This window comes from Cnephaeus nilssonii, assembly GCF_951640355.1.
Source record: "Cnephaeus nilssonii genome assembly, chromosome: 15".
Classification (NCBI taxonomy): Eukaryota; Metazoa; Chordata; class Mammalia; order Chiroptera; family Vespertilionidae; genus Cnephaeus; species Cnephaeus nilssonii.
In genome coordinates, this window is record NC_137086.1 from 66,322,286 (window position 1) to 66,332,919 (window position 10,634).

At 51.2% G+C, this 10,634-nt stretch overlaps 1 long non-coding RNA gene across 1 annotated transcript in view; it reads left to right on the forward strand.

Annotated features, from left to right (window-relative positions):
* The window catches only part of LOC307112301, a 28,249-nt gene extending 17,871 nt beyond the window's left edge, over positions 1-10,378 (forward strand). The window contains exons 2-4 of the long non-coding RNA XR_013814690.1: positions 896-1,126; positions 2,872-3,005; positions 10,200-10,378. This is a non-coding gene — a long non-coding RNA (uncharacterized lncRNA). The remainder of the gene's footprint in view (positions 1-895; positions 1,127-2,871; positions 3,006-10,199) is intronic.
* The last annotated feature ends 256 nt before the right edge of the window (positions 10,379-10,634 follow it).

Genomic DNA, 10,634 nt, shown 5'->3' on the forward strand with positions numbered 1-10,634 from the left:
CTCCTCATGGTCTGGAGTGCGCCCACAGGCTTATCACTTCCTCTGGGAGCCCCGACGGCACCCTCGGGCCAGGCTGACTCCATGGCCCCTAGAGATGTCAGTGTGCGCCAGGCCACGCGAGGGTTTCCTGTACAAAAAGCCCTTGAAATGCCAAGTTCCCCAGTCCCCTTGCTGACAGGAGTGACAAGGAAAGGGCAGTGTCTCAGCTTCGTCACCTGATGGCGCTTGCTAGGTGGCTCTCCTCCAACCAGCACGGCGGCGTATGTGGATTTCAGCCACACCCGGGGCTGTGGGGACAGGAGCCACGCGTGGACGGCATTCCTGGGACAGTTTTTACCTGCAATGGAGGAACTAAGCATAATACTCTTCACTTGGCAATGCGCTCAGGAGGCATTCACTGTAAGTGTGAGTTCCAGCCTCGGTTTCCAGCAGCCTGTCCGAAAAAGAAAACAGTTCCGCCGAAAGGTATCCCCAGGAAACCAGCCGGGAAGAGCGGGCGCAGCATGAACGAGCTATTTAGCTTTTCTTGGAAAATGGCATGATTCTCGGAGGACCGGGAGGCTACGCATTCCCCAGATTTTTGTCAGGCGCATGTGCCAGCCCACAGAGTGCTGGCACCCCACACGGAGAGTCTGGATTGGTTTCAGCTTCAGTCATTCAGGTGTTTGTGGCATAGAATAAACACCACCCAGAAGGCAGCATCCTGAGTTACCAGAAGTTCCCGTGTGTAATGTAATTTTAGGCAGCATTTTCAGCTTCCTCTGCACAGGGACAGTAAGTTAGTCATTCCGTCCACATAACAGTTTTTTTTTTTTTTTTTTTTTTTTTTTTACTATTTAAAAAAAATTCCGAGTCAATCAATGTTTGGGACTAATCTGCTCAATTTATTTTCCAGGGTCCTGACCTCCACCCGATAGCTCAGTGGCATCCCATGGCGTGGATGCCCCGCCGTCCCCGGAGTTGGGTGTCACGCGCTGCGCAGCGCGGCGTGGTATGGACCACTTCCGGGAGCTCGCAGCCTGGCCGGGCGCCTGGACAGGTGCCCCGGAAGCAGTCCCTGCAGCTGCTAACCCGGCATTGCGTTGAGGACACCGAAGAGGCCTGCCTGTCTGCCTCCTCACTTCAGGTTAGAGCAGCGGGTACTCTGCTCAGCTGCCTTCTGCACGTCCTTCGTGCACAGCGAGTGAAGAACGGAAGGGGAAATTTAGATGCAAAAACAAAAATGCATTTGGATGTTTCTGGGCTCCAGATCCAGCAAGGAAGGAAAGGGTTGGGCTGGTGGTGTTGGTGCCCAGGTGGGGCGCTGCCTGCCCCCGAGGCCCTGCTGCCCCCTCCGGCGCCCACAGGCTGCAGGGCCGTGGGGATCCTGGGCCAGAGGTCTTCGTCTCCCCATCAGAGATGGAGTCTGCACAAGGCTCCGCACCCAGACAGGCCCAGGAAATGTCCTCCTAAGAGAGACGTCTAGAAACGTGTGGTGGACCGCCAGCTTCCCCAAAGCCACGTTCACTTTCTCCTTGGACAGGAAGCCAACTAGCTAGAGACTCCACTTCAGGACGGAGACTAAGTTACTGCCTCCGAAATGGGAGTAGCAGTCATACGTGCAACTTCTACTTCCTGTTTTAGTTGGAAATCGCTCTTCCTAGACCTCCTGTGGTCTGGGACCTGGATGTGCTGGTGACGCCGTTAAACCGGGCAGCGGAGCAGGCGAGCAGCCCTGGAGGCAGGCCTGGCCTCTTCTCGGAGAAACAGGCGGGCCGCAGCCGGCCAGCTCCAGAGCGTTCCGAGAAGGGGAAGGCAGGCCGGCCTGTGAGCCACTGCGTTGTGGGATCTGTTTGATGGAAGAGCAGAGATGTTTACCTTGAAAAATAGCGACCATGTCTGGGCGGGGAAGCCAGTACTCGCATTCCTTCATTCTCCTCCCGCACGTGCTTATTGAGCACCAACTCTGTCTGAGCAACATGTAAGCTGCTGGGGATGGGAGCAGCAGAGCCCTGGCCCTGAACTCCTGAGGCCGGCAGCCTAGTAGGGCAGGCAGGCAGAAACAGCAGGCAGACTAATCGAACCCCCACAGACCTGCTTTCTGAGAAAGAACTGGGAAAGGTAACAATTTCTCTCCACAGGGTACAGTAGTCCTGGCAGGGGAGGCTGGGAAAACGTACAAAAAAAATCACAGCAGAATTTCTTTAATTGCATGGTATTTGAATTCCATGCAAAATAGTAAGTCTCAGTAGTTTTAAGGGTTAGGGAGAGGGTCCTAGACGTTACGCTGTCCACTTCCGTGCGCTGGAATGCTGGGTAGGAGGTGAGTGGTGCGGTCACCCAGGCGACACCTGGGGTGTGGGTGGCGGGTGAGCTGGTGAAAGGGGTCTCCCTGAGCCCCAGCGCACCGCGGTTCTGTGGGCCGTGGGCCCTGTGGCCTTGGGAATTTCTACCTCTGGTTTAGAGATAGCAAAGCAGGAAATGGAAATATTTTAACTCATAAAACTTCCCAGACCATTAAAGCTACCTATTTTCTGAGGCAAGTGAGGTCCATATTTAAGAACCGCGGTTTCCTTCCATATTAATTTTTCTAAGTGAGATTTTGGATCTTACAAAGCAATATCCTGACTCCTTTTGAAATAACTATTAACAAGCAAGTTGTTTCTGGAAGGAAACGATACGGTTTTCAGACTGCAGATGTCAATGCAGTGATGACTGGGCTTTCTTTCTAAGGGTCCCTTCCCCTCAGCTTGAGTGTAATTGACATGTCACACTGTGAAAGCTTAGGGGTACAGTGTGTGGACTCGATACACGTATATTGCACATTTCTGAGGATTTTAACACTGTTCGTAGAAGTAGGAAATTTTATTTCTCTCTCTACTTTTTTGACAGAGAAGAAGCGATGGCGGGGCTTGAAACAGTCCACGATGAGGATATTGTTAGACTCCGCTTTGTTGGGTTGGTTTTCTGCATATCTGAGAAATCTAACAAGGGCCCAAGTTTCAGCTTTTGCACATCAGGAAATGGTTAGTGTGCCCCAGTCTCGCCTTACAGACCTGCCGAGGACGGAAACCTTCCTTTCTCTTCCCTTCCCCCCGCCCCTCCTCCCATCCATCTCTCACCCCAAAGGGTCTCTCTCGCCCAGAGGGTTCCCTGGGAATCCGGGTATGCTTGGCTGCCCCTGGAGAATGGCCGCCCATCAGCGCAGCTGCTCCCGGTCGCCAGTAGCCAGGCTCTCCTGGGGCGGGAGGAGGCAAGAGGGAAGTGTGGGGTCAGCCATGGCTGGATTTCCCGTGCAGGGGCTCCTTGTGTGTGCTTTCTTCCTCTGCTCCACAAGGGCCTGGAGGGGCCCGGCCGGCCCATCAAAGGGACTGGCCTAGAGCCAAAGCTTGACTTCTCCCCGTGCGGCTCGGCCAGGAACTGCCGGTTCTCAGGGCTCCATTTCTGTCTGCTGAAACCGATAGGGAAGGTTAATGAGATTAACGTGGCCAAGCACTGCAGGCTTCTGAGGAGGAGAAGCCAGGGATGAGCTGGCCGCTGCGGAAATTCTGGCCGGGCCACGGCAGCTGGGAAGCGCCATTGTTTTCAGTAAACCATTCGGAATGGCACTCAGGGCGATCTCACCAGAGCTGCCCCTTAAGCGCTGCGGAGGCCACGAACGAATGAATGGATGTCCTATTTAATTTGCTTCCGATTTTTCACCAGCTTGGTCCAGTACTTGCTGCCTTTCCAAATATGTAGTGGTTAATGTTTCCTGGGGTAGGTCTTTTCAGTTGGAAAAAAAGTCTAGTTTATGATAAAATGTGGTAAAGTAAAGAAATAGTCAAGTACAAAAACTACACCCTGCATCAAGCTTAAAGATGAAATATCTCTTTGGATGGAGATTTCCTGAATAAAATATTGCTGAGAAAAGTGGAGGAGATGGCAATGTTTGTGCATGCGCGCGCGCGCGTGTGTGTGTGTGTGTGTGTGTGTGTGTGAGCGTGCGCTCGCTTAGGAGTATTTAAAAATGCGATGTAAGCCGAAAGAGGAAGAAATGTGCGTAGATCTATAAAAGCACCACAATTTATGAGAGTTTAGAAGGCAGCTTCTTTTTAAGGGGCAGGTTCCTAATTTCCCACATGCAAGCATGGGAATTGAATAGTAAATCCTTCTCTCGCAGACAAGACCCTGAAAAGAGGAATGAAAAAGAGTTACTGTTCCGTTTCCATTCATGTCCCTTGAAAGCCGTGGCTGTGGCGCTGCCTGGAACACACAGCCTGGGTTTCAAAGCTGCCCGGATGACTTCTCAGAAATGATCTATTGTGGCGCTTTGTTTTGTCCGGGTCGCCCTCGTTTTGTTCTGGGGGCCGCCTCGCTCTTCTGCCACGGCCATCAATCCCCCGTCACTCCCCCGTCACTCCCCCATTCAGAGGCGCAGCCCGGCCGGGGTGGGGGGGGGTGGGGCGGCAGGGCGGGAGCTCACCTGGCCTGGGCCCCGCAGGCAGGAGGCGGAGGGAGGGGCGCTCTGGGGCGCTCTGGGCCGCTCGCACCTGCTGGGAGCCCCGCGAGTTGGAAGGAGCTTTTCTCACACTTGAGAGTCTGGCTGAGCTGCTCGCTGGGGGACCCGGGGCTGCCAGCTTGTGTCGCCTGCCAATGAGCCGCCCTTATTTTTCAGTTTTGATTGGATTCACTCACTTGAGCTGGGTATCTAGGCTCCTTGTGGGTTAAGGGTTGTCAGACTGGGATTAAATGGCAGAGGATACGCATTGTAAAAATGAAAATGAAATCCGAAATCTCTCGTTTGGTTAGTAACTCAAATTTGATTTCCACCCTGTGTTCTGTCCAGGAAATCTCCTTATATTCAGTTAGGTTTTAAATGGGGACGATGCTCCCTTTTCCCTCCCTCTATCCTAGGCATCGCTCGCTTTTAACAGTGCGAGGGGACTGTCCAGAAGTCCCCAAGGGTTCCTGCGACAGGGGGTACAGGGGAGTAGCAAACATGTCCCAAACATCAGCAGCCTGACATTCCTGCCTGCTGGTCCCACTGCACAGTGGGGGTGCGGGCTCTGCTGGCACCAGTCAGGGGCCCAGGGCATGCCACCTGCAGGCACCTCTCAGGAGGAGGCGCTGGCTCCGGCCATGATTCCCCTGAGGACGAGTCAGTCCAAGGGCTGTACCTGCCTCCGGCGTCCAGGGAGAGGAGACCCGGCCGCCTGCCAGGACGTGTCCCACCCGGCCATGCCCTCAGGGAGAAGCTGAGGCTGCACACACATGTGCACACACACTCACATTTGCAACACCACACACACACATGCACTCACACAGGCACACCACACACACCCCCCCACACCACACACATGCACATACACCATACATACCCGCACACACCTGCACACACACTCACCTATGTGTGCACACACATGCACACGCATGCACAAACATGCAGGGCAGCAAAACATTTTCAAAATTTAACTGAATAATAAAAGTAATGAAATGTTTTGAACACATTGTGGTTAGCCCCAGCCTCCACTGTCATTTGAGCTGTGTGACTGCAGGCAAATTCGCTGACTTACCGGCTTCCATTTTGTCGTGATGAAGTGAATCGGCGGGGATAGGTCGGTGCTTCTCAGAAGCGGCTGGGCTTCAGGTCGCTGAGCGGACTTTAACAAGCGTTAATTGCAGGCCCTCACCCCCAGAGATGCAGCAGGTATGGGGGTCAGGCCCACAACTTGCATTTCTAATGAGTTCCCAGGTGACGCTGCTGCTGGTCCAGGGACGACATTTGCGATGGGCTTCAGATGAACTTTTGGGTCTGATGCAGCCAGCAAAGCCAGTCCTTCTCTCAGTGCACGAGGTGGAATTAGTTGGTGAGTTGACTCAGCTATAGTAAAGTTTTCATGTTCAAATTTGACTGGAAAATGATTCACCAGAGTGTCACCAACCCTTCACTTTTTTTGACAGCATATTTGCATGTTGGGTTGACACATATATTTTAAAGACACATCTCAATTACAAGATGTGGTCCAGATAGCTACCCTTGTGGGGACAGAGGCAGCCGCTAAACTCTGAGCAATTACTTGAAATTAGCCTTGTCAGATTTGTTTAGGGTGACCAGGCAAGTACACACAGTGATCTAGTGTCACTCTTCCTGGAAGGATTTGTAATGATTTTGCATATCAGTCAAACTATTCAAATACTAAAGCTGCCTTCATGCCTTCATCACCATTCTAGTCAGATGTCATTTCTAGAAGCCCTCGGGGGATTTGCATCCCTTAATTATCCTTCAATACCCAAACCAAGCATCTTTAATTGGTGTAAATTGAACAGCGTTGCAATGCAAACTAGGAGAGGGCGCACTGATCAATGATTCTGTGCGTGTCTATTGGAAAGTCTTCGCTATCAGATCAAGTAACAAATCCTCACCCCCGGTTGCTTCCGTGGAAACGCCAGCTCACGGAGACCCCAAACCCGTGTCCCCTGTCATCACAATTTGGAAGCTTGGACTAGGTTAGTAAGCTGTGATTCCAAAATGTCAACCTTTAGGGAAAGGATTAAAAATCATCCTAAGGTATAGAAATGTTGAATCACTTATATTCTACACCCAAAACTACTCTAATAAATGTAAGATTGTATACCAACTATAATTAAATACAAATTTAAAAATCCAGTCATAAAGATACTCAGTTCCAATGCCAGAAACGACATCTAGGAGCCCCTTTTGAGAACTGAACTAGATATATACATGTCTAATCACTACATTGTACACTTGAAACTAACATAATATTGTGCGTCATCTGTAATTGAAAAATTAAAAGAAAATAACAGAGAGAACTCAGCTGGAGACAAAGTGTTTCTGTCCTCTGGAGATTCGGTGTCTGTCTCTCAATTTCTTAATTAGAAACAATATAAAATTTTGGTTAATTTGTGAAGCCATTCTTTCTCATGGTTTTGTTTTGTTTCTGATGGTGTATGATCCAGCTAATCATATGTCCAACCTGTGGCCATGTAACATGAGACAGTCCTCTTCTCCTTTAGTGTGATTGAAAAACTCCAATTACGGTCCTTCTAGTAAGTGTGTCACACTCACTTTCCCTCGTGTCTTATCAACTCTTTCACATTGACTATTTATTCCTGGGGTGGGAAGAAAAGGAAGCACAGGCCCATCACACACCCAGATCTGACAGTCTCCAGCTCCCTGGGCTCAGCAAACTATGTTCTGATGCTCTCGTGTGTAGGAGCCATGCCTGTTCATTTTTAATCTATCTGATTTTTGACAAAATTGGCTGGTTATTAGAGGGAAACTTTCAAGTTGATTTGAGTTTAGAGCAGTCCAGGGCAGAACACTTAAAATGAGTGGAGAGGAGGAGTGAGGGAGCTGTCAGCTTTCTGGACAACCTTTGTTCACTGGTTTGGATTTAAAGGGGGGCCTTTGGTGGGGAAGCTCATTTGGGTAGCCTGTCTCCACGGGGGTGGGGGGGGGCGGGGGCTATGATTTATACACATCCTAAAGAATGCATTGCTTAGTTTTCAATGATCTGGCCAAGGGTTTTGAGGACCTTGGGGTAAACTTTATGAAGACTTTGGGGACATCTTGAACTCCGGGGTCACTTGTGGATGGATGCAGACAGAACTGCATCCGGGTCACATTCAGCTGGATGGATGGAGACAGAGCTGACACCCATGGCCATCTTCCTGTACCACCTTGGTAGGTCTCACAAACCGGAATATCGCCCTGAAAATAAAAGCACATTGATGGTGGGAAGTCAAAGCCAATCGGTATTTCTCTATATGAATCAACTTTGAGAGTCCTTAAAAAGGAGCAGACTTGAAAATGGTGCACAGTGCTCTGCCCCTCCCTAATTTTGAGGGACCCCTCAGAATCTGCAGTGGCATGGCTCATCATCTGTTTTATCTGTCACCTTTTCTTTCATGGTCGCTTTACCTGGCCTTCCTCAGCCCTGCGACGGGCACACTGAATCTGAGAGTCAATTTCTTGGTTCTGATTTTTGCTTTTCCCTTTGAAATCATGTTCCCTCTCTGGGTTTCATTTTCATCATCTGCCAAGGGAAGCAGTGGAGTCTCGTGAACTCTCAGGTCCCTTTGAGACCTACCAGGTGACGAGTTGTTTTCTCCAATGCCAACTCCCATGAAAGTCACGGGAAAGGAGCCCACGTTCTATTTCTTTGGAGCCCATGGTCTGATTCACAGAAACGGGCGTCTAAATCAGCACTTCCCAAACGTTAATGTGCATCCAGGCTGCCTGTGATCATGTGAACTGGAAGATTCTGGAATTGTGAAAATGAAGGTTCTGGCTCAGTGGGTCTGAGTGGGGGCTCAGACCCTGCTTTTCAGACAGCTCTCAGGTGATGCAGCAAGGCCTGAGTGACAAGACCTCAGACACTGGGGAAGTGAGGCCCAGGGGTGGGTGTGCTTTGTTCCGAGAGGGAGCCCTGGCTCAGAGTGCTCGCTTACAGCTGGCATTGCTTCTGAGTAAGGAACACTGAGGGAAGGGCAGTGAGAGGGAGGGGTCCGCTGTGGACTCCTAGTCCTCCGCTCATAGCCCATCCTCGACATCTCCCATTTGACGTCTGACGGGATGGGGAGGCTGCACCACAACACGGGCCTCTTGCCGCACTGGGCCTGTGGTCCTGAGATCGCAGGGGAGGGCTGGTGAGGAAGCAGGCGCCCCTGCCCCCTTGGTCCTGGCTCCTGACGCATCCCCGGGGCCACAGCTCTCAAGCACATACTCTTACACACTTTTGGTTTCTCTTTGATGTCCGTTTCAACCACTGTAAATTACTTAGTGGCACTGAAGGGTGCCACACAGCATGACTATGGCTTTAAAAATCAACATTTTATGGAAGGCGCACCGGTCTGGGGGTGACTCTATGGGTGTAATTCTGGCTGGACCACTGACTGGGGCCCTGAAGGCACCATCAGATGCTCTGAGCTCTTCGCAACGATAGCTTTCCCGGCCTCCCTGTGGGCAGAGACAAGGCTCCTGCAGGTCCTGTGGCAGCACAGCAGGTGGGATGCACGGGAGTTTGTGTTTTGCTGCTCCAGCAATGGCCGTCCATGGAGGCCAGATCCACACCTGCGCTTCTCTCACCCCCAGGCCCCTCACCTACAAACACAGAGCAGGACCTCTCTCTCTCTCTCTCTCTCTCTCTCTCTCTCTCTCTCTCTCTCACATGCACACACAAATGTGTGCTTTTCACATGTAATCTATTTTTAGCACAGAGTTTCCCAGACTTTACTGATAAGAATAACTCTGGGCCCCCCTGAGCGGCAGGTCTGGGCTGGGAACTGGGGCACTCCTGCCACCCTCTTTCTCTCTAGCTTTTAAAACAGCGGCGTTGATGTTTATTCCCAGAGACACTTAGGAAACAGTGCTTAGCGCAGGGTTTCCCGCTTGGCTGCCCTGTGGGTCACCTGGGAAGTTTCATAGGTTCCTGTGTCCAGGCTGCACCCAGACCAGGAAGTCTGGGAGGGGCCGGGCAGTAGTGACCTTTAACGTCCCCAGAGGGACGCCCACGCACACTGGGGTTAAGCACCTCTGCTGTGATTTCCAGGAGCTTGTCTAGCGCAGGGAGGAAGCCGGGAAGCCCAAAGCCTTGTCTGCAGGCCAGTGATTCTGCCACGTGAGCGCACAGTAGAGCCATCCAGGCCCCGTGTGAAAATCCTGCTGCCTAGCTCACACTTTATGCCAATTAAGCCAGAATGTCTGGGAATGGAAGCTGCCTCAGGAGTTTTAAAAGGTCCCAGTTGGTCCCAGTTGCAGCCCAGATTCCACCTGCGTGTAAATTTTAATGATGACCCATCGGGCCCGTGCCATCCTTGCTGCTGCTACTGGGGACCTGCTGCTTGTCACCCTTATTTCTTGAATGACCCCGAGGCTGCGGGGGAGGCTTCTGGCCTTCACAGAGACCTCTCAGCACCAGGCCGGAGGCGCCTCTGCCCACACCTCTGCCCACACCTCTGCCATGCTTCCCTCCTACAGACACCCGGACACTGAGGGGGAGAGCGGTTTTCATAGCGTCTAGTGCTTTTCTTAATAGAGGTGAAATTCACCTAACATAAAATTAACCATTTTAAAGTGTACAATTTAGAGGCAGTTAGACCATGATGTGCAATGCGCCGCTGCCCCCTGAGTTATGTTTCTCTAATTTCAAAACTTTTTCATTAACCAAGAAAAACACAACAATCCTATTAATTCCTCCCCATTTCCCCTCCCACAGCCCCCGACAACCACTAATCTGAGCTTTGTCTGGATGGACGGCCTCCTGGGCATTTCACATCAATGGAGTCCTACAACGTGTGACGCTGTGTCTTCTATCATGTCCCAGGATGTCCTCAAGGCTCGTCTGTGCAGCCGCGTCTGCAGACCCTTCCTTTGTGATGCCCGGGTAATCCTCCATTGCACCTCCATTGCCTGTATTTTTCTAAATAAAGTTTTCACCAACATAGCCACGCCCACGAAGTCTCCTGCTATTTATTGCGGCTTTTCCGAATCAACGTTGGAGTCCCGGAGCAGCGACAGAGGACATATTCCCTATTTGCCTCTTTACAGAAACTGTTTGCTGGGCCTGTTCTTAATAATACTGCTGGGAAACCTTGTTATGATACCATGTATGGAAATTGTAGTTTCAACAACTTACTTTTAATAGCGATGC